Below are 24828 nucleotides of genomic sequence, written 5' to 3'. Positions count from 1 at the left end.
CTCAAATTTATTGGCCAGAAAACGCCATGCAAGCATTTCCTACACAAAACCTATTCTACATCAATGACTCCCTTGACAGTTCCCTTCTGAAGTCATTAGATATGTTCATAAACTCACAGCAAGGCAAAATTGATGCCAATGTTATGATGCAACATGTTTTAAAGTTAAAAAGTGAATACAAAACTAAAATTATTATGTTAGCAACGGGTATATCTGGAACCTTCGGTTTGGTGTTTCTGCTTTGTACAGTTTTCTTTTATTTAAGATGAAAAAATAAGCCAAATAAAAATATACCACTTCATCAGTTCCCTGTTAACTGGATACCACACTCTTAACTTATGTACTTCAGTGGTTACTTTCGAGCATTAGTGTATTAATTTTGTTTATTGTACTTCGCTCTTTATTAAACAGTCTCACGTTAAAATAAACAATACTGTAGAATACATATTCTTGCATTAATATAGGGTAGGTTCAAAAGGTGTTGCTATGTAATTTTCTGATGAAAAATCTATTTTTTTTATTCATTGTCATCAAGATTTGTTACACTTATTATAACGATTTATGTGTGAACTATGTGATTCATGAGCATACAGTGCTTTAGTAAAGTGATAAAGTATCTTCAACATACTTGATGTGAAGCGTGTTTAATCGTCTAAGTCGAGAGTTTTCATTACTTGTGTTAGTGCTTTTGCCATGTGAAGAGTGGAGGAATATCGAGTGGTAAATTCGAGAGCGAATTTCTCCGGAGAGTGGAGGAATGTTGAGTGGTACTTAAGTACGTAAATAAATTAGTGAAATCAATGTGAAGTGAAGTAGAAATTAAAAAATAAAAGAAAAACTTAGTTTAGTTTAGAAGGATTACACACTGGCAAACAGCGGGCAGAGCAGCAGTGGCAATGGCCGACGCTTGCAAGTCAGCACGTTCAGGAGAAGCCATCGCCCTCGCCACATAAGAGGAACCTGTCGATTCAGCCATCAGCGCATCGCCCAACCGGCTCACGTATTTCTCAATTGTCACATGTGTTCAAAGGCCCTTGCCTACATTCCAAGATCCAATGACCGATGTGAAGAAGATTCGTTGAGAAGCTTTTCAACATGTCAGAAGAGGCAATGACTGTGAAGTCATTCACCTCCAGTGAACTGAAGTAAATAAATATGCGAGGTGCAGTGGGCCCGACAGTAGTTTTCAGTTCGGTCTCAGTTCGAGTTCAGTTCCAGTCAGTGCTGAAGACTGTCATGCAGGAAGAGACTACATCGCACACAGAAGCAGCAAGTACACTGCTGTAATGGAATAGCAAGCAGCAGTCTTGCCGCCAGAAGACAGAAGTTAGAAGGTATTTGAAGACTGATTTTTATGTACCCAGGTGACTCGTGAGGACGGGAAGGAGATGGCCTCACATCAGCAGTCACCTGTGAGCTGGTGATGAAGATCTGACAACCAAAGACTGGCAAGCTGGAGTCCATTGTTCGAGTCTGGGACAATGGCCTTCCCCCGCCGCGCCGCTCCGCTGGCCAACGCACAACACTTGACATACAGGGCCGCATAGAGAAGAGAAACACTGGGATGCCACATCCAAGGTATCTCCATCTGATTCACGACTTCGTTCTCAATAATTAAACGGGCTACCTCACGATGCGCATCTCCAGTCAACTGGGTGAAATGGCGACACGGGATACACACCACCAGGCGTAATCAGGCACCACTGCCCACGCAGCAGAAGGCTTCACAAACGACACAGCTGCCGCTCTTCCAGCCAGAACAATCCAGTAAGGAAACCATTGTACATATCATTCAATAAAAGTTATCTTATGTAAAAATGCTGTTTCATTCTACTTCATACCCGAGCCAAGGAAGAACCCACCCTGCCCACATGTTGTTAGAGAGTAAATGTAATTTATTTAGTGTTTTTCACCTTGACATAATGCTTTAGAATCAAATGCCCTTCGCTCATCCTGACAATTGACTAGCATCAAAAGAGGTTACCCAGTTACAGTATGTATGCATGCGTGTGCGTGTGTGAGTGTGTGTGTGTGTGTGTGTGTGTGTGTGTGTGTTTTCTAGGTTAACTGCGGAACGTGTGAAAAAGTTTCGTCAAAATGTGGTACACGTATCACTTTCAAACTGGAAGAATGTACTGTTTAGGTAGAAGGGTTTTTCAAAGGGTTGACATGAAAAAAAATCGATAACTAACTATGCCGTTGTCGAACTCGTAGTTTGCGAAGTTGCTGCACTGACTGCTGATATTCCTGACAGCATCTAACTCATAGAAGTGGCAGTGGCGGTCGGATGGTGACATACAAACCACAGATCTAGACTACTGGTGAACTTCCAACGAAATTAGGTGCAAATATCACTGGGAAAAATACAACGGGAGTAGTAAACCCCTGTTTAGGCCGTAAGACATCGTAACAATACCACTTATGATGGTAGTGGTGCAGGAAGTAATGATATCTAGACATAATTCCAATGCACTAGAGCAATTTCACCCGAACTTATTATGCATATCACTTACGGTCTAGAAATAAATATTCTGTTGTGGTAAAACACCATTAGCATCATTAGGGTTAGGGTGATGTGAAGGAGTGAAACGTAAAAATAATCGAAGTAGAAAAATACACTCTAAGACAAAAAAAAAGATGCACCCGGGAGGAATTATCTGAATCGAACTGAAATTAGTAGATGATATGTAAATGTTCAGACAAACAAGTGCTTATAATTTCAGAAAAACTGGATGCTTTATTCAAGAGAAAGTGCTTCACAATTTGAGACACCAGTAAAGTGTTGGTGCATATCTTGTCCTTGTGGAGGTAAGTATTCCGCTTGCCATTGATTCATACAGTAGCTGGCTGTCCTCGTGAGTACCAAATTCCATCCAATTGGCACGTCAGATCGTCAAAATCCCTAGCTGGTAGAAGGGTCCTGCCGGTAACGCCCAAAAGGTTCTCAACTGGGGAGGGACCTGGCTATTTCGCTGGCCAAGGTAGGTTTTGAGAAGCATGAAGAGAAGCAGTAGAAACACTTGCCGTGTGCGGAAGAGCATTTTCTTGCTGAAATAGAAGCACAGGATGGCTTGTCACGAAGGGCAACAAAGTGGGGAGTAGAGTATCGTCGACGTTCCGCCGTGCCATACGGTTGCTGCGGATAACAACCAAAGGTGTCCTGCTGTGAAACGAAACGGCACCCCAGACCATCACTCAAGGTTTTTGGGCCATATGACAGGTGAGAGTCAGGTTGGCATCTCACCACAGTCCGGATGGTCTCCAGACATGTCTTCGCTGGCCATTGGGGCTCAATACGAGACGAGACTCATCAACAAACACACTTCTTCTCCAGCCAATGAGATGTGAGACGTCTGCAGACACGTCTTCCACCTCGCATCTTGTAGACTGAAGAAGAACTGTGTTCATTGATGAGTCCCGTCTCATTTTGAGCCCCAACGGCCAGCGAAGACATGTCTGGAGACGATCCGGACAGTGGTGGGATGCCAGCATAATTGCCGTCCATCATATGGCTCGACAACCAGGAGTGATGCTCTGGGGTGTCATTTCATTTCATAACAGGACCACTTTGGTTGTCATCCACTGTACCCTTACCGCACAGGGGTACTTCGACGGCACTCTATTGCTTTCCTTCATTTTAACCCATCGTGGGCTCACTTTTCAGCAAGATAAATGCCTTCCTGCACATGGCGAGAATGTCTACTGCTTGCCTACATGATTGCCAAACTTTACTTTCGTCAGCAAGACCACCAGATATATTCCCAATCTAGCGCGATATCACTCAGGGGGACATCCAACAACTCTCACAATCAGTTCCAAGCCGAATAACTGCTTACATAAGGACGAGAGGTGGACAAGCAGTTATTGACTTGCTCAATTTTTGAAGCTCTTTCTTTATAATAAATCATCCAATTTTTTAAAAAATTGTAATCATTTGTTTGTTTCTTCATGTACATTTCGTTTATCGATTTCCATTCCATTCGGATAGTTCGTTCGACGTGCTTCTTTTTTTTCTCTCTCTCTCTCCTTAGAGTGTGTTTGTTTGTGCATGTACATCTCGTGTTTCGATTTCCATTCCATTCTGACAGTTCCTTCGATGTGCTTTTTTTTTCTCTCTCCTTAGTGTGTGTTACCTACGAATTCATATTTTCTCTGGTCACTGGGCTGGGGCAATACAAACCATGCTGGATACATACATGAATCACTACTTAGAAAAAATATGCCGTGGGACTAGGACAATCGTAACTGTCCTAAAGGTAGTGATATGGAGTTGAACGGGGTAACATATAGGAATAGCTCTGCAACGCCTGAAGAAATTTCAGTCAAACGCAATACTCATACGCCTTGCTGTATAGGGAAAAATAATGCGTAGATACTGCACCCCAAGTGCCATTACGAATAAGACGACGTGAGAATTGGATGACGTGTAATAATAATGGAAAACGACCAATATTAGACCTAAATCGTTATTTCCCAGTGTTCATGAACTACCTGGTCTCAGAGCCGATAACGTTTCACTGCTGGAAAAGCGCCTGCGTATAGATTGGGTGTAACTTGTGAAAATAGTCGGAAGGTACCTACAACAATTTACAGTTTTCAAAGTCAAATATATGTCGAGTTATTATTACACTTCACTCCCATATAATAATGAGATAGATACGTAAGACTGATTCTTCAGCTAGTATTCGAATATAAACCAGATTTCAGTTTCTACAGACGTGTAATACAGGGTGATTCGAAAAGAATACCACAACTTTAAAAATGTGTATTTAATGAAAGAAACATAATATAACCTTCTGTTATACATCATTACAAAGAGTATTTAAAAAGGTTTTTTTTCACTCAAAAACAAGTTCAGAGATGTTCAATATGGCCCCCCTCCAGACACTCGAGCAATATCAACCCGATACTCCAACTCGTTCCACACTCTCTGTAGCATATCAGGCGTAACAGTTTGGATAGCTGCTGTTATTTCTCGTTCCAAATCATCAATGGTGGCTGGGAGAGGTGGCCGAAACACCATATCCTTAACATACCCCCATAAGAAAAAATCACTTCTGCCGTACTCAATAACACAAAAAGCTTTCTGTTGAGCGGTCGCCATCTTAGCATCAACTGACGCTGACGCCTAGTCAACAGCGCCTCAAGCGAACAAATGTACAACTAAATGAAACTTTATAGCTCCCTTAATTCGCCGACAGATAGTGCTTAGCTCTGCCTTTTGTCGTTGCAGAGTTTTAAATTCCTAAAGTTGTGGTATTCTTTTTGAATCACCCTGTATTTTCAAAAGACATACGAAAAGGAAGCCGGGTGACGCCTTGGACCACAGTTGATAGCCGGCCCGAGTGGCCGAGCGGTTCTAGGCGCTTCAGTCTGGAACCGCGCGACTGCTATGGTCGCAGGTTCGAATCCTGCCTCGGGCATGGCTGTGTGTGATGTCCTTAGGGTAGTTAGATTTAAGTAGTTATGAGTTCTAGAGAACTGATGACCTCTGATGTTAAGTCCCATAGTGCTCAAAGCCATTTGAACCATTTGAACCACAGTCGATATTTCTACAGATAAATACCGAGTCATTTTCATGGCATGCATGAGCGAGCGCTGCGGAAACAAAACTCTGATCAAGCAAGCTACGCCCGCCAGGTAGCGTAATACGTCGTATGCAGAAAGACGAGCTCCACACAATAAACTGTTAGTGTTACCACTCAAGTAAAGATGGCTAACGTCGTAACTTATCGATGGTAAACACTAACTCCGATTAGCTGAGCTAGCAGTAACTACGTACCTCTGTTGTTCCAACAGGGAGAGAGCATGATTACAAGCAGAAGTGCAGCAAGAACCCTGTTCTCTGTTTATAAGGCCTCCAACTCATTCAATATCAATTGCTCCTTTAACAACCATTAGCTGAAGCTGCACGTCAGAAATTTTTTGTTGTTATACGATGACCGGTAGTAAAGCAATATTGCAGAACCATATTATTGAGTTGTTGAGTATGGTAGGTTTAAAGTGCATCTGCGTTGTCTGGCACATGGTAATCGTAGAACAAGTACTACATTACTATAAAATGAAGAAAATATACCAATCTTCCGCTCACTTTCAAAATAATCTCCATTGCCAACAATGCGTTATTAGCAACGTTGATACAGCTAAAATTTTATTGAAATTATCGACTGCATCTGTGTCAAAAAATGACCCTCTATTACTCACCTCATCTACATCTCCCTCCCCCCATGAACCATGGACCCTGCCGTTGGTGGGGAGGCTTGCGTGCCTCAGCGATACAGATGGCCGTACCGTAGGTGCAACCACAACGGAGGGGTATCTGTTGAGAGGCCAGACAAACGTGTGGTTCCTGAAGAGGGGCAGCAGCCTTTTCAGTAGTTGCAGGGGCAACAGTCTGGATGATTGACTGATCTGGCTTTGTAACACTAACCAAAACGGCCTTGCTGTTGTGGTACAGCGAACGGCTGAAAGCAAGGGGAAACTACAGCCATAATTTTTCCCGAGGGCATGCAGCTTTACTGTATGGTTAAATGATGATGGCGTCCTCTTGGGTAAAATATTCCGGAGGTAAAATAGTCCCCCATTCGGATCTCAGGGCGGGGACTACTCAAGAGGACGTCGTTATCAGGAGAAAGAAAACTGTCATTCTACAGATCGGAGCGTGGAATGTCAGATCCCTTAATCGGGCAGGTAGGTTAGAAAATTTAAAAAGGGAAATGGATAGGTTAAAGTTAGATATAGTGGGAATTAGTGAAGTTCGGTGGCAGGAGGAACAAGACTTCTGCTCATGTGAATACAGAGTTATAAATACAAAATCAAATAGGGATAATGCAGGAGTAGGTTTAATAATCAATAAAAAATAGGAGTGCAGGTAAGCTACTACAAAAAGCACAGTGAACATATTATAGTGGCCAAGATAGACACAAAACCAATGCCTACTACAGTAGTACAAGTTTATATGCCAACTAGCTCTGTAGATGACGAAGATATTGAAGAAATGTATGATGAGATAAAAGATATTATTCAGGTAGTGAAGGGAGACGAAAATTTAATAGTCATGGGTGAATGGAATTCGAGAGTAGGAAAAGGGAGAGAAGGAAACATAGTAGGTGAATATGGATTGGGGCTAAGAAATGAAAGAGGAAGCCGTCTGTTAGAATTTTGCACAGAGCATAACTTAGTCATAGCTAACACTTGGTTCAAGAATCATAAAAGAAGGTTGTATACATGGAAAAATCCTGGAGATACTAAAAGGTATCAGATAGATTATATAATGGTAAGACATAGATTTAGGAACCAGGTTTTAAATTGCAAGACATTTCCAGGGGCAGATGTGGACTCCGACCACAATCTATTGGGTACGATCTGTAGATTAAAACTGAAGAAACTACAAAAAGGTGGTAATTTAGGGATATGGAACCTGGATAAACTGACTAAACCAGAGATTGTACAGAGTGTCAGGGAGACCATAAGGGAACAATTGACAGGAATGGGGGAAAGAAATACAGTAGAAGAAGAATGGGTAGCTCTGAGGGATGAAGTAGTGAAGGCAGCAGAGGATCAAGTAGGTAAAAAGACGAGGGCTGGTAGAAATCCTTGGGTAACAGAAGAAATATTGAATTTAATTGATGAAAGGAGAAAATATAAAAATGCAGTAAATGAAGCAGGCAAAAAGGAATACAAACGTCTCAAAAATGAGATCGACAGGAAGTGCAAAATGGCTAAGCAGGCATGGCTAGAGGACAAATATAAGGATGTAGAGGCTTATCTCACTAAGGGTAAGATAGATACTGCCTACAGGAAAATTAAAGAGACCTTTGGAGAAAAGAGAGCCACTTGTATGAATATCAAGATCTCAGATGGAAACCCAGTTCTAAGCAAAGAAGGGAAAGCAGAAAGGTGGAAGGAGTATATAGAGGGTCTATACAAGGGCGATGAACTTGACGACAATATTATGGAAATGGAAGAGGATGTAGATGAAGATGAAATGGGAGATACGATACTGCGTGAAGAGTTTGACAGAGCACTGAAAGACCTGAGTCGAAACAAGGCCCCGGGAGTAGACAACATTCCATTGGAACTACTGACAGCCTTGGGAGAGCCAGTCCTGACAAAACTCTACCATATGGTGAGCAAGATGTACGAGACAGTCGAAATACCGTCAGACGTCAAGAAGAATATAATAATTCCAATTCCAAAGAAAGCAGGTGTGAAAATTACCGAACTATCAGTTTAATAAGTCACAGCTGCAAAATACTAACGCGAATTATTTACAGACGAATGGAAAAACTGGTAGAAGCCGACCTCGGGAAAGATCAGTTTGGATTCCGTAGAAATGTTGGAATGCGTGAAGCAATACTGACCTTACGATTTATCTTAGAAGAAAGAATAAGGAAAGGCAAACCTACGTTTATAGCTTTTGTAGACTTAGATAAAGCTTTTGACAATGTTGACTGGAATACTCTCTTTCAAATGCTAAAGGTGGCAGGGGTAAAATACAGGGAGCGAAAGGCTATTTATAATTTGTACAGAAACCAGATGGCAGTTATAAGAGTCGAGGGGCATGAAAGGGAAGCAGTGGTTGGGAAGGGAGTGAGACAGGGTTGTAGCCTCTCCCCGATGTTATTCAATCTGTATATTGAGCAAGCAGTAAAGGAAACAAAAGAAAAATTTGGAGTAGGTATTAAAATTCATGGAGAAGAAATAAAAACTTTGAGATTCGCCGATGACACTGTAATTCTGTCAGAGACAGCAAAGGACTTGGAAGAGCAGTTGAACGGAATGGACAGTGTCTTGAAAGAAGGGTATAAGATGAACATCAACAAAAGCAAAACGAGGATATTGGAATGTAGTCGAATTAAGTCGGGTGATGCTGAGGGAATTAGATTAGGAAATGAGACACTTAAGTAGTAAAGGAGTTTTGCTATTTGGGAAGCAAAATAACTGATGATGGTCGAAGTAGAGAGGATATAAAATGTAGACTGGCAATGGCAAGGAAAGCGTTTCTGAAGAAGAGAAATTTGTTAACATCGAGTATAGATTTAAATGTCAGGAAGTCGTTCCTGAATGTATTTGTATGGAGTGTAGCCATGTATGGAAGTGAAACATGGACAATAAATAGTTTGGACAAGCAGAGAATAGAAGCTTTCGAAATGTGGTGCTACAGAAGAATGTTGAAGATTAGGTGGTTAGATCACGTAACTAATGAGGAGGTATTGAATAGGATTGGGGAGAAGAGAAGTTTGTGGCACAACCGGACTAGAAGAAGGGATCGGTTGGTAGGACATGTCCTGAGGCATCAAGGAATCACAAACTTAGCGTTGGAGGCAGCGTGGAAAGTAAAAATCGTAGAGGGAGACCAAGAGATGGATACACTAAGCAGATTCAAAAGGATGTAGGTTGCAGTAGGTACTGGGAGATGAAAGAGCTCGCACAGGATAGATTAGCATGGAGAGCTGCATCAAACCAGTCTCAGGACTGAAGACCACAACAACAACAACATCTACATCTCCAGCTATTCCATTCATGTTACCTTGTGCTAGTCAGTCAATTTGTGAGAAACAAATCAGGAATTCATTTACCAAACGTTTGCTAATGACATTATCAGTGTTATTTGTAATCTAAAATTCGTCCAAAAACAGATGCAGCTTTTGTTCTACCACCTGTAGCTCCATGATATCTCTCGATATTCTAGTTGACATTCTACGAATGTGGCTAATCATTAACAGTTTCTCTCCTGTTCAGAAAGTATTTGAATAAGTCGTAAATACTCTTCCTCCGCATCACGTCTAGATAAGAGGGTCCATTGTCACTTTTGGAGCACATAAACAAATCTTCCCTGCTATGTGCATGTACGCTGTGGCCTACAACGTTCGAACGGTCTCAGCACACAAATTGCCATCAGCTTAAATTGTTCCGCACTAGTTATGCATCAATACGTCTCCCAAAGCCAGAGTTTATAGCAGATATTGCCACTTGGATTTAAGTCAAATGGTTCAAATGGCTCAGAGCACTATGGGACTTAACATCTGAGGTCATCATTCCCCGATAACTCAGAACTACTTAAATCCAACTAACGTAAGAACATCACACACATCCATGCCCGAGGCAGGATTCGAACCTGCGACCGCAGCGGTCGCGCAGTTCCAGACTGAAGCGCCTAGAACCGCTCGGCCACACCGGCCGACGATTTAAGTCATTTCAATCAACTTTGCGACACAGGTCGCAAGTAAAGGTGAAATTTTCTCCCAATGAAAGACCGATTTTTCTTCGATGTTTGTCTCATGTGTGTAATATACTTCAAAATACGTCCTGTACAACAAATTGAAATAAAAATTTTGCTTCAACGGAACTGTTTTTCATTGGATAAAGATAGCTGACTGTCAGTATATATTTGGTACATAGCCTGCAGCACGACAATAAAGATTTCAGTAAAGTAAGTTGGAAAGAAATAGGAGGTGGCGTCAAACTAGTTGTAAGACCGGCGAGTTAAAAAACGTAGCCTTAGAGTCTCATAATAGCGATCCCTCTGTAATCATTAACTGCCACATTGAAAGCGAGTACCGTGATCACGCAGAAGAATTTACCGAAAGACAATTCTGTTAAAACTGCAACACCAAGAATGATAGCAATTATCAAAATTTTACTTTATATGCCCATTGACTGTGGCCAAAGCAAATTATGATTAAGTTTGTTGGTGATTTGTTGGTATGCGAGATGTAGATTTTAGTATGCACAACAGCCATCTCAAGCAGCAACAACTGCCCGATCTAGGCTGCACATCCTGTCGATCTCAACTTGGACGGAAGATTCATGTACATCATCCTATGCTGATTAAACTTGATGACACAATTCATGAACCACAGTGCTAAACGGGAGGTGGTAAATCATTTTTGAGCAACACAATACTATTGTGAGGAACGCCTGCAACTGTGTATCGAAATAGATATTGGAAACACCACTTAATTTGTAAATCTATATTTTTCATTTCACGAGCGTTTTCGGGCTAACAAATGCCCATCATCAGGTGCAGTTAGTAGCGTGCTGCAAACTCGAGTGTCAGGAAACCGTAGAATCAGTTGTTTTCGATGGGTAAGGTAGATTGAGGACTTGGTGGTCAGTATAACTGTAGAAAACCCTCCGCACCGAATTAGGTCAGTACAGGACGGGCTACCTGGTGTTTTGCCTGTATCTTATTGAAAGATGACATCGTGGAGACTCCGTACATAGGGCATAGCCATCTGCCTTAACACGTAAGAAATGCAACGGCTGCTGTGGTCATTAGTGCATGTCAACGAGAGGTGATCGTGTTTGCACCAATGGTATCCCACAACGTCAAGCAAGGCACTGAGTTACTACGCAGTGATGAACGCAAGCTGGGAACGTTCGCTCTTTTCGGAACTTCCACACTTAGATACGTCCATAGTGATGCTGTATACAGACCTGTAACTCATCTGAAAAGATGTGTCACTCCTGTGTCCAGTGTAGTTGCTGAGTTCTCCTCTGTCGCGACGCCTCTCTCTGCCTCCATACCAAGAGAAATGTCAACAATGTTCACTGTGTTGTTATGGTACTCGATACGAGTTTTGCTGCCGGTGCGAATAATTGGCTTGTGATGTGACTATGGCCCTTCACAGCCAAGAGAACAAAATGTCTATCCTTTCAGGCACTAGTTACGTGGAAGCATTGACACACTGGATGGCATCGAGTGTGGCTCTCCTAACCCCTCAAGATTCTACATTCACGTGACACTGATGAGGTCACGACCAATCCGAGTAGCAATATCGAATCACAGACCACATTCTCGACATGCCGTGATCCTACTACTCTCAAATTGCGATGCGTTTAACCTTCTTACACTAGGCATAACATAATCTTCGTAACCCTACACATGTTACAGACCCCAAGCTCAGAGGTTGTAATATGTCAGAACGAACGAGATGTATGGTTCGGGAAAGAGAGACGACTCACGCCGAAGCGTGCACAGAAACACCGGCAAGTGTGTCACTGACTTTATTACTTCGAAAGTACATAGCCGGTCTTGCGCTGAACTCGGCGATGACGCCACAAAGCGTGCGTGGGTCAGCGCCCACGCCAGTGCGGCAAGCTGCAGGGTTGGTGTCCGGTTGCCCAGCCTTGCGGACGTAGCGATGCTGCTCGTTCCACGGCTAAGTGGTCGCCGCGTGCATTAACTGTCCCCGTGGGTCAGAACACGGCTGACTGCTCCGTCAAACGTAACTCGTGGAACCCATGCAGAGCGCTAAAGGGAAGCACCTGAAGGCCGTCGTTGCAGTGAACCCTAGTAGCTCTGGCCGTCCAGAGCAGACAGCCCGCAGTCAGATCTGCGTATGAGACGCCGCGAGTTCGCGCCCCAGCCATCCCCCTGTGGACAGCAGCTTGCTGTGCGCCAGCCGATGCCACCCAGAGAGCGGAGGCTAGAAGCCATCCCGCACCTCGCACGAACGCGACGTGCCCCGCCATAGCAATGATGCGTCCGTACAGCGCAGATTGGAGATAGCTTGAGGGGGCCGGTTGGCCACCGATATCCATCACCAAAATGTCGTTGTGGTTGGCCTGCAACTTAACACAATCGTCATTCTCTCAGCTTCTAGACGCGGACAAAATCGCGACACAGCTGCCTGCTTTGAGCTCCCCGGCCCGCTTATTTATGTTTTCCCTCCCCTCTGACATAGTTCTTCAGGAGGCATACAGTGCCCGCCGCACCATGCCCTCCCGCTTATGAGGGGTGTCGTAAACTTGCCTCGCAGAATTCTTTGCAAAATGACAATATCGCCCGCGCCCGCTATCCGCCAATCGGTCCCTTAATTAATGCCTTCCAGCCATAGCTGCGCAAAATTTGCAATAAATTCCCAAATTAACAGCTGTAGTTATTGGTGGCATAGCACCCACTTATCTAATAAGCTATGAAAATGACTGTGATCACAGGAGCATAATCTGATCACAAAGGTAAGTCAGTCGTTTCAAAATAATGACTGTTTAGTGGATAATTTTTGCAACAAATTACTTCCACAAATAATTTACTCCACTTTTTTCTTACGTAAATTTTCCGTGATGGTTACAAAGCAATACAAATTACACACCAGAAAGACTACAGGAAGTGCCATAAGACTTCAGTTAAGTTATTTCTGAATTCAGTCCATTCAATCTCGTTTCATTAACCAATTACTCATCAGAACAGTAACTATTACATAACTTAGCTAAACAAATGTGTTAAGAAAATGGTTCACACAAAAAACCAACATAAACACTTTATGAAACAACAACAAGAAAATGTTAACTAAGGTTTTAAAACACTAAAGTTAGGTCAACCAAACTGGGTACACTTATGAATGGTTACCTAGAAAAGTATACTGCCGAGTTAGGACAATCTTGACACTTCCAGAAGTAGTCATATTGAGTGGAATGGGTTGACATATGGGAATATGTCTGCTATGCCTGAAGAAATTTCAATTAAACACACTGATGTGTAGGAAGAAATTACTGTCCAAATAACACACCTCAGGTACCACTTGGAATAAGATTCGGTGGGACATTTATGACATGTAATAATAATCGAAAATTACCAATATTTGACCTGAATCATTAGTTTACAGTGTTTCTGTACTAACTGGGGACAGATCCAATAAAGTTTAACCATTGAACATGTGCCCAGATATGGAATAGGTGTAGCTTGTAAAAATGCTAAGTTATTTCTAGGAAGCAGGGACTATGTGTTTATTTGTCTATGTGTGGGATCTCCTCCCAAACTCCTGATCTATTTCAGCCAAAGTTTATGCACAAATAGCAGCCATCACAAGTATCAGCAACTTACTAGCTCCATAGCAGCAGGATTATGGACAAACACTTCCCTAGCGCATAGGCTGCCTTGCTTGACATGCTTGTTGTGTGGGAACAGTATTGGCCTGCCAAATCAACCTGCTTTGCAGGGCAGTCTACATGTCAGAGACGAGAAATGATTTTCTGGGCTCCAACATGTAGACTGCCTTTTATGACAGGTGTGTCACATTGGAATATTATTGGCCTTCTTTGTTGACCTTGTTTGCATATGTCAGGGCAAATAAATCACTTTCAAGACCATGATGTGTAGTATGCCCTGCATGACAGGTGTGTTGTGGGAGTAGTATCTGCCTGCTTTATTGAACTACATGAGCCAATGAGGATGAAGGGGGAAGGTTTAGATGGATAGAGGAGGAGATGGACAGGGCTAAGTAAAGGAGGAAATGAAGAGAGAGAGGGTGAGGTAGGGGAGATGCATGAGGCAGGTGAAGGTGTAGAGGGGTGGTGGGCAGGTGGAAAAGGAAGGCAGAGTTACAGATGGAAAAAGAGGGAAGGATGAGGATATGGTCAAAGAAAGGGGGGACAAAGATATGGGCAGAGAGTGGGGGGCAGAGGAATTCGACCAAGAGAGGAGGAGGAGGAGATGAAGAAACAGAGAGAGTGGAGAGGAGGAGATGAAGTGGGAGGATTAGATAGACGGACACAGGGAGGATGAAGTGCACACAGAAAGGTGAACGAGGTGTGTTCAGAATATACATGGACAAAGATATGGGGAAAGAGCTAGTTTACAAATAAAATTTAAACAGTCATTACGAAAATGGTTAAGTGGTGAGCTCTATTACAGTCAAAATATCCTTATCTCACAATAACATTTACATGCCCAGGTAAAACTCACCAACTTTACACATAAAACTTATTGAATTTCACTGTTTTAAACAATAAAAAATATAGGAAAAAATATCACATTCCTGTTACAGTATCACTCATATCCACTCCGTGCGCCCATACTGGAATGCTGATCATTATCATATCGAACAACACAGTACACTCAATGGAGATTTCTCGTTTGTTGCTTGCTGCATTTATGGCGTTGCAGTTCTAATGGTGAATAGTGTATTTAGACGAGACCACTTTTAGCCGAACTGGAGTTCTTGCTGACACATTTTGCCAGTTTTATCTCTGTACCATATAGATGAATATAGAGAAAAAGCTACGCGAACGTTTCGAGCCATCGTAATGGGGGGCGATAGAACGGCCAGAGCGATATTTGATACAATTTTGCAAGCCCGATAAGGGGACGCACTTCAGTCACGAGGCAGCGACATTCAGGCGCTCTCTCGATGCTGCGGGTGGGATGGGGCCATTCACAGCGTCGTTACTGGCAGAGCCCTGGCTGGTTGCCACTGGCGCCAGTGCCTCGCGTGTTTACTTTTAATATGTGGCGCGACAGTGGGCGCGGCCCGTCCTCTTGTGCGGGCCGCCTCGCAATTTGGCGCTCTGTCCTCCCCAGACCGGCTGGATTAGCTCCGCACGCCCACCCTCATCCGGATCTCGTGCATTATACAGCGGCGCCGTGCCGCGGATAGCCGGCAAATTAAGCGCCAAGACTTGGCGCCGGCCGGCCTCGTTACCTCCGCCTTGAGCCACCCAATTACATCAGTCCTCGCCGTTCTCTGTCTGCTCACAGCCGAGCGCTAGACGCCCTCTTGCGGACCACTCATTCTCTAAGTAATCAGCCCTATCTTCGGTCATCTTCACCCATATCCATAGGAACTATGTAACCAGTGGCGGCTCGCGAGTATACATTCTGAGTGTTCACAAATTTTTAAGTTCAGAAAAATTTAAGAGCATGAAATTAATAATAGTATCTGCTGTACAACGGTTATGCAAGTTTATACAACTGCAGTCACTGCCAATAATAATATAACAGTAATAATAACAATAATAATAAGATTCATAACTTACCTGACAAAAGAAAGAATTGTTTCTGTGGGATTTTGCTGTTTTGTACATAACTAAATACAGTTTAGGGCAATAACGAAATAATGTATAAGCTTTCGCAACTCTCCATTTAGCATTTCTGTGTCAGTGGGCTTCTCGTGTTTTCACGTTTTTCTAGAAAAATGTACAAGATGTCTAACAGACGTATTAGTTCACGAATTTACTTCCGGGCTGAGAAACAAATATTCATATGCTGCACCCATACAACAAATTGCACTAACTGTACACTTTGTTGTTAAATGTTCACTTGTAGTCACGCTTATTTGATTTCGTTACTCTCTCAATCAAACGATGTGTTCTCGGAGGCCCTAGTCCCTTTCCAGCTAACGTTTCCTGCAAATTTACTTTTCTGTTCCCACAGTGAGATTTTTCACTCTGATATGAAACTTCCTGGCAGGTTAAAGCTGTGCGCCAGACCAAGACTCAAACTCGGGACCTTTGTCTTTCGCCGGCAAGTGCTCTACTGACTGAGCTATCCAAGCACGACTCACGACCCTTCTTCACAGCTTTACTTTTCCGTTAGCCTTTAAAATACATTCAACATAGTTCATGTTTACACTGCACACGAAAGCTAATTCCAATACAGTAAACAACCATCTCCAAGCACAAACTGAAGTTTGTGGAAATGATTAAACTCAGCTAGTAATGTCTACTAACACGGTCAGTTAGCTAGAATACAAATGAGGAGCTAAGATCCATAAGGGCCTAAAGCACACTGTTGTCGATCTCACATTTAAATGAATATCAGAGAAACCACTGATACAGCTTTTCGTGAGTGTTGGTATACACAATGTGGGACTACAGCACAGATAAACCTGACTCACCGTAAGATCAATAGATTTCCGAAGCATGAATAATTGCTACAGTCTCACAGTAAAAGGTAATGTGCTTTAGACCCTTATGATTCTCAGCGCCTCAAATGGATTACTCTCTGATAAAATTCATACTGTCAGTACAACTTTAACATACACTGACGTCCGATCTAATTTTACTAGAGTATGTAGTGAATGAATTAGCATATCTGAGGAGTGTGCTATCATGTATGCCGAGCGAATGAGAGAAGTCTGCCACAGTGTGCTACCACCTTGTGGCACCGACTTAAACTTCTATCTGAGTGGCACATCGTGAAACGTTCACGTTGTTTATCAAATCTGTATGTATTTGGCCTGTAAGAAGATCACATCATGCGACTTGCGCATGCGCAAAAGCTCCTCAAAACATGCTCAACTGAAGGTGTGCTCGCAACGTTGACGCGAAGGTCACGGAGTCTAGAGGAGCAGAAGCGCGGTACATCTAAGTGCCGTGTCTTTCAGACTGCAGCATCTGTGTTAGGTTCAACAGCATTCAAAGAAAGCTAGCCAATAAATCCACAAGGTGTCGAACGCTAGGGTGTTCACGTTGAAACGTCCCCTTAGAAAAATTATTGATTTACTGTGCTGATAAACCTCTTACATTATTTGATTTTCAAACAGCTGAGCAAAACTGAACGTACTCAGACATTTCGCTCTCTACCTATTCTGATAAACACTAAACCGACACACAATATTTTTTAGCGCAACACAATCTGACTTTCAATAGTCCTTACAGAAGAATGGCCCTGACAAACATTAACCTATACCTTTCACAAATCACTTACCTCACAAAAATCTTCGTTACTCGAACAACTGCAATACAGCGAGCGCCACTACTGCCAGCTAAATACAAGATTCAAACTACTGAAGGCACTAACTACTGTTAGGCATAGTTAGCAAATGAAAGATTTTGATAGATAACAAACAATGTGTTTACCTTAATAGTGTCCAGAAGTCATAATGTATATAGCTGTTCATGACATCCATTCTTACAAATGTATTGTTTCTGATGGACACACGTCCAGATCATCCGCTCTCAAAAATCCGCCATCTCACTTCCCCACATCCACCACTGCTGGCGGCTCACCTCCAACTGCGCAACGCTACATGCTGTTAACAGCCAGCTGCCCAACACTACAATAGCCAACAACAATGCAAACCAGCCACAGACTGCACACAGCACAGCCAGTGATTTTCATGCAGAGCGCTACGTGCCGTTACCAATATAAAAACCTAAACAGCCTACTTACATAGCCACCATGCTCCCCACAAAAAATTTTACAAATTGTTTTGGACAGTGGCCAATACAGATTTGAAAAAAAATTTCATAATTACAATAGTAAAGATATCAAATGCACACACTTATTGATACAATGTTGGTCAAAAGCTAAAATTTTCTCACAGTCCATAAAGACAGTCCTGATCATTAATCACAGTAAAATTGCAGATTTTTTTTTCAAAGTCTGAGCAGTAAAAGAAAATGCACACGGAAGTAGTGGAATCCATGCAGTCTTGAAGAGATAGTGTTGCCCTTCCAACGGAAAGACAGTGCTGACTCTTGACATGCAGACAGGTAATGGTCCACAACAGAGAAAACCCACAGCAGAGTCAGTCGAAGTTTTGAAGAATATTGGTAGGTAGGTCATCACAGAGCAGACCCACTGTAGTCCTGGTAGAGATTATGGTATTGGTGGGCCGCCAGAGGTGCAGACCCACTGCAGTCCTTGTAGAAATAGTGGTACTGGTGAGTCAGCAAAGGTGTAGACTCACTGTAGTCCTTGTAGAAATAATGGTATTGGTGGGTCATCAAAGATGCAGACCCACTGTAGTCCTTGTAGAGATGGCCAGCAGCCATCTGTTCCGACTGTGCAGGTGCACAATCACCATTGAAGAATCTTGCAGACAATATAGCAAGTCCATGAACCACCACTTGTGCATTCACAAAGTTTTTGGAATTGTCCTTAGAACCAGCAATGCTGTTTATCATTCCCTTTCTGAATTATTAACACACATGCAAACACTAACAGTCCCAATTTGTCACATCTTGTGCATATACTATGACCAACAGAAATGTGTTCAGTGAGATGAATGCTTACAAGTTACTTAATTTGATGAACTGGTGTCAATTACAATTTTATAAAATGAGAATACAATAACAAAGGTACAAAGTACATCATTAAAGAGCATAAGAATACAGATAACATTTGTAGTAGTACAGGCTTTACAAAAGAATAGAAATAAACAGCTACATCAGTGTTACAGGAATTATGACATAAGTAAATACATAAAAGATCAGAATAACTTTTGAAACATCAACTTCACACGTGAGCAACAAAACAGAATAAATAATGTCTAAACATCTTTACAAAGTAAATAACATATTTTAAATGCAAATTATATTTGAGGATAACAGTATTCTTCATCATAGTGAATGTAGCTTAGTATTAGAAAAATTCTACAACATAAATCTTATTAGCTAAACACATAAAGACAGGAAAAAACACAAATACACAATAGTACACAAACACATAGCAGAATAACACAGGAGGAAAGGACAGGGTTTGTTTTCAGTGTAACATTTGGTACTGTAGTCCAACCCAAAACTTCATTCCATAGATCTTTCGTCTTATTTCAACATTTGTTTCCACCAAAAAAATCCTATCCAAGCATGCTTTCTGTATTTATATGATCACATATTTCTTACATCATTATTTATTTTCCATTATCTTACCTCATCATTTATTTCCAAGAAAATCCTACCTAAACCTGTTGTCCCTAAACCCTACTTTTTTGTTCATATCCCCTTTCAAAATATTTTTTTGGCCAAACCATTTTCTTATAGCTTCTTAATGCATTTCTTCCAATTCATTACGACTCGTTCTCTTGCATAGCCTACCCCATCTTAAACTAACTTAAATCTACTGAGCTCAGATGCTAAACTAAGGGACGAGGCAATGCAGCAGCACAAAACAATTAACACAAACATCAATGACAAAAAATTCAAATTGGCAAAGCAAGCAGCAATATATATAAGTTAGCAAAGAAAATGCAACATTATCACTAATATGAGCCAATGTGCAGCAAAAAAAACTAAATCAGTAGTAAAATGTGTTTAACAGAGTAATACAAAGTGAAATTCAGTAACACTATGCCTGGCAAACAGCAGCAGCAAATGCAGTAACTTATATCTAATCATGACAAATCCACAAGCAAAAACATAATACACTTAAGACAACAATGCAGATAAGGGAAATGTCTATTCACATCTTAGAGTCTATGTAATTAAAGTGGTGCACCAAAAAAATTTATTCTACAAAAAATTACCAAGTACTTGAAAAGAAATATAAGTATGCAGTTACTGTTATTAGTCCATTCTTATTATTCTTTCTTTTCCAAGTCCTCCTTTTTCGAAGAATGTGGATCATAAAATTATTATTTAATACATCTGTTGACAGAAAGTGTTCACATTAGCAAATGCATTTAATTTTATTTTATGAAACCAATGCTGCAAGACAGCTGGAAACCAGATATCAAATGAAATAGGCAACTACGTACAAAGTAAAGCATAAAAATATCATTCAATAGTTATGTGACATTTCATAAGTTAGTAGAAATTCTCTCAACTCTCGTAGAAAGACGCTTGTCATTATCAGGTGTGCTGATGTAAGTATTTTTCCAAGTAATGAGCGTGTCGTATTTGCGATGCTTTCTGGAAAGGAATGTCAATAGCGAGGTTAATGACCTCTCCCTTTTTTTGTGCCTCTGAAAGGCACGGCTTTTTTTTTTTTTTTTTTTCCGAAGCGACTGTCGCATAGCTTTGCGCCCACAATTTTCGTCGCATTGTAATACATTTCATAACTCTTAAAGTACGATTCTTGGTTTCCAACAACCTTTTTCACAAACCAGAGTCCCTAACCACTACTCATTATTCCTTACCTTATTACACATATACATATTTGTCAACACTTCTTCAATATTTCATCATAACAGATACGTAGCATAATCAAATTCCTCATATAGCATCAGCTTATTGATCATAAACATACCTCAGCAGCATAATACACATCGTCGTCGTAATAATAACATCATAACACCTCAGTCAAATCTCAAAAACGTCGTAGCTTTCTGCAATAATTTCAAAACCTAAAAAATTCTCTGCTCATTTCAATAGTGTCATCTACCTCACACGTACTTTAAAAATCATGATGCCATATCACATCTCATTCAAAGCTCTCATGGTATCTCAATGGTTCCAAAAAAAATATGAACAGTTCACACAGTACAGACAATTTCATAAGTGTGAAGTTATCCAACTGCGTAATTACATAAACATGTGTCACTGACATAGAAAAAAATGTTTGTCTCTCTTAGTTAAATGATCAGATAGCTGTGTAATTATGTGTTAGAGAAATATGGTACCGATGTGTAAAGTTGTACAAGCAAATACCATATTAGCTAGGGCTCCTTGTGCTTGTCAAACACATGGTACACAAAGTGGGCGTGTACCCCCCTGAGGATTAATGTAATTATACCCTCAGGTGTTACAGATTACAGAAATGGAATGAAATGTATCACGGAAAACTTTCTTTGTAATTCAAAAATCTTTAAAAATAAATGTTTTAAGTACAAAATTAATCACTCAAATGCATGTCCTGGAGCGCTAAGTGTGCGTCTTGCTGTAAGATAATTCTGTGGAAGTGTCGTAGTTATCGTCCTCTGTAAGCAAAGTTCTGCTGAAGTCAATGTACTCACCTCATCATAAACAAAAGTGAAATGCTTTGCGTATAGATATCGTAGTTATTATGCTTATTGCTGTGATGAAGAAAGTACTGTACTTTAATGTATTGTTCTACTATGGAAAAGGCTGTCTCATTGTAGCTATACCACAAAAGTTACTACTAAAACATGTTTTACTGTACAGATATAAAACAGATACACCGCAAAAGCAACAATGTAAATTGTGTCACACATTAGTAGCATCGTGATATAATCGTGTAGCTGTCAAAGAAACCAAATACTAAGTCATCTTTAATCTCACAGAAAGTACTTCAAATAAAGAATGTCTTTTCAACTAAACCAAAATGTTGCATTAAAATCTCATTAGCAGTATATGTTCTAAGTATGTAAGCCTTATAGTCGTTATGTAATCGTGCAATTAACGAGCAAGAATGTACACACACAATAACATTGTGTCGTCTGTTCACTATAACAATGCACTCATAAATACTGTCTAAATATGTTCCCTAGGTTCTAGACTGAATAGTTAACTTCAAAACATTGTTGCATGTTAACAGTTTCTCAGTGTGACAAATTGTACTAGTAGCGTGAAGTGAAAAATTTTATGGCAAAGACTAAGTTAAAAAGCAGATTATCTCTCAATAAACGGTTTGACATGTGATATGTGGAGCAATCCTTTGCTCTTCCTACTATACAGAGCTCCAGCTTCAACGGTATCATCATGTGGTATATGGTACATCGGTAAAGAACGCTCAAATTTTTCTCAAGGTTAGCATCTATGTTATTTTTCACTGAGCCAGCTGGCGCACGTAACTGCCTGTGGTGCGAGTCATTGTCTGTCTCTTTGTTGGCATGCCTCGTTATTGGGATTTGGAGACTTAACTTCTACAAATTCACCTTGTTGAGAGGGCCCTGTCCTGTTTGAATCCCTCCAGGTCTGATGCAATTCAGGTCTGTCGTTACGATCATACCATCTGTCGTCATGTCGGTAGATTCCATAGTTTCTTTCTTGTCGGTCACGTGGTGGAGAATTTCTCCCTGAATCGTAACTGCATACTGGACCGTTGCGTCTGAAGTTATTCTGTCTCCCTTGATAATAATTATTTTGGTTCCCATATTGTCTGTTTCTCTGATTGTCTCTGTGATAGTCATTACTGCAGAGAGGTGATCTTTCCCTGTAATTATTACTACTCTGCCAACGGTTGTCATACGGGTGGTGTCTATTTTGGTCACGATTTATGTTGTAAGAATAGCTTTGTCATGTCCATTTATTATTTCTGTCCTCACGGAATTGTGACGGATGTGACCTGTAATTGTTGTGCTCCTGTTTTCGCGTTCCGCAATTGTCAGTGTGAGTTTCTAATTCTTGTAACAGTCCCTGAAAAGCTTCAATGTTGTCTTTGCAACATCCTGCCAAAATAATATGTCGTAAATGTTCAGGCAATTTGATTAAGCAAATGCGGATGAGTTCTGAGGGGCTGTAAGGGTTTGACAGGTACTGATTCTTGTGCAACATGTCTTCAAAATATTTCACAAGACTGGAAAATTCAGCTTGTTCGAAATGTTTCATCATTATGATGCTATGGTTTTCTCGGTATTGTGTAGCTTGAGACCAATATGGTGAGAGGAAGGCATTATAAAATTGTCCTTCACTGTGGCAATCGTGAATGACCGATCGCATTCTTACAGCTGGTTCATTCTCTAAATAGCCACACATAAATTCTAATCTGTGCTCTAATGACCAGTTGGGATGAAAACAATGAGAGAATTGATGAAGCCACACTTGTGGATGAATGTCGTTGCCAGAATTCTTAAATGGTTTGAATTTACGGGTAGTAATGAACAGCTTATAGTCAAAATCATCGTGTCGGCGAGTTGCATATCGGTCATTGTTACGTCGTGTCAGCGGTTCCGTCTCAAAATTCGGTGCACCTTGCCAATTTCTTTCATAATTTCCGAAGTTCCCTGTGTTATTATTTTGTGGCTGTTCCGTATTTCTATGTCCCTCTTCCCATATTGGAGCGCGAGTGTCGTCTGAAATATGTAATTCTTGTATTACTTGTGCCAACTGATCTTGTACTTCCCGGATTTCTCTTTGGTGTTGCGTATTAATTTGATTCTAATTTTGTTTGAATTTCCTAATTTGTTCGTACTCTTCTGTGTCATTAAAGACTACCGGTCTTGCGTCATTCAGATTATCATCTACCTTCGTAGATAAATTATTTAGCTGATCCGAAAGTTCGACTACTTTCTCTGATAATGAACTAATTTCCTCCATGTGTTTTTCTGAACCAATTTTCAGAGTATCTATTGTGTCCTTTAAGTTTTCCTGAGTTTTTGCAAGTATCGTAACCGAATCGGTAGATGCAACTGAGTCAATTTTAGCCCGCAATTTATTTTTTCATGAACAATGGTTTGCAGTTCTTTTATGACTGCTTCGTGATTCTGTACTGCATTTTCATGCCGCGAAAAAATAGGTTGAAAATGCTCACAAATTTGTGTTTTTACGTCATTACAGACTTTTTGACATTTCGATTCAATGTTATGTAACTCAGTAGTTAAATCTTCACGTGTTTGTTCAAGCGTGGTGTCTAACTTTTGAAGATTTTCTTCCATTATGTCTAACTTCCGAAGATTTTGTTCCATTGTATCTAACTTTTGAAGCTTTTGCTGTGTTTGTCTCTGATTTTGTTCCATTGTGTCTAACTGTTGCTGTGTTTGTCTCTGATTCTGTTTCATTTGTTGCATTAATTGCAATAATAATGTATTAGTGTCTGGAATCTGTTCCTCTATGCTTTTCGACAGTGCATTTGCACCGACAACATTCACATTTTGACAAGCAGAAAATGTGTCTTGACTTATCTGAGAAAACGGTGAGGACGCAAAACCTGAATATACAGTATTTGCAAGATTGTGTCCTGTCATTTCGGATCCCTGAGGCGAGCTGTTGCCGACCGATCGATCGATAATGCTTCCCTGTTCACTAATTGTTTCACTGCTTACACCATTATTTGCAGCCCGCTCCATTTCCCTATGCACAATTACCACATTACTACTTTGAACATTAGTTAATTCATTACTCGGCGGCGCTAGCACACTGCTTTCGTCTTCACTGTCTTTTCTCAGTTTACTTTGGAGCCTAGTATTACGTTTTTCACACGCCGTTATTGTCACAATATTTCACACGACAACAGAGAAAAGCACAATTTGAAGAGCAAAATAAGAAAACACATTAACATAGCATTGAAATAATATATCGGTAATTGCAAGCGCAGCTGCGAAATACTTGGTGCAAATCTACATGTATGCCACAACTGTTTTACTGTACAAGAATGAAAAACTACAACTACAAAGGAAATTCTCTCTACAATTACGCGCTGGCAATAAACAAAGGCTGCACTAATTACACAAACTACAAGAAAAAATCAGAAGATTCCAGTGA

This window comes from Schistocerca cancellata, chromosome 3, assembly GCF_023864275.1.
Source record: "Schistocerca cancellata isolate TAMUIC-IGC-003103 chromosome 3, iqSchCanc2.1, whole genome shotgun sequence".
Lineage (NCBI taxonomy): Eukaryota > Metazoa > Arthropoda > Insecta > Orthoptera > Acrididae > Schistocerca > Schistocerca cancellata.
Note: the sequence above shows the minus strand (reverse complement) of the source record.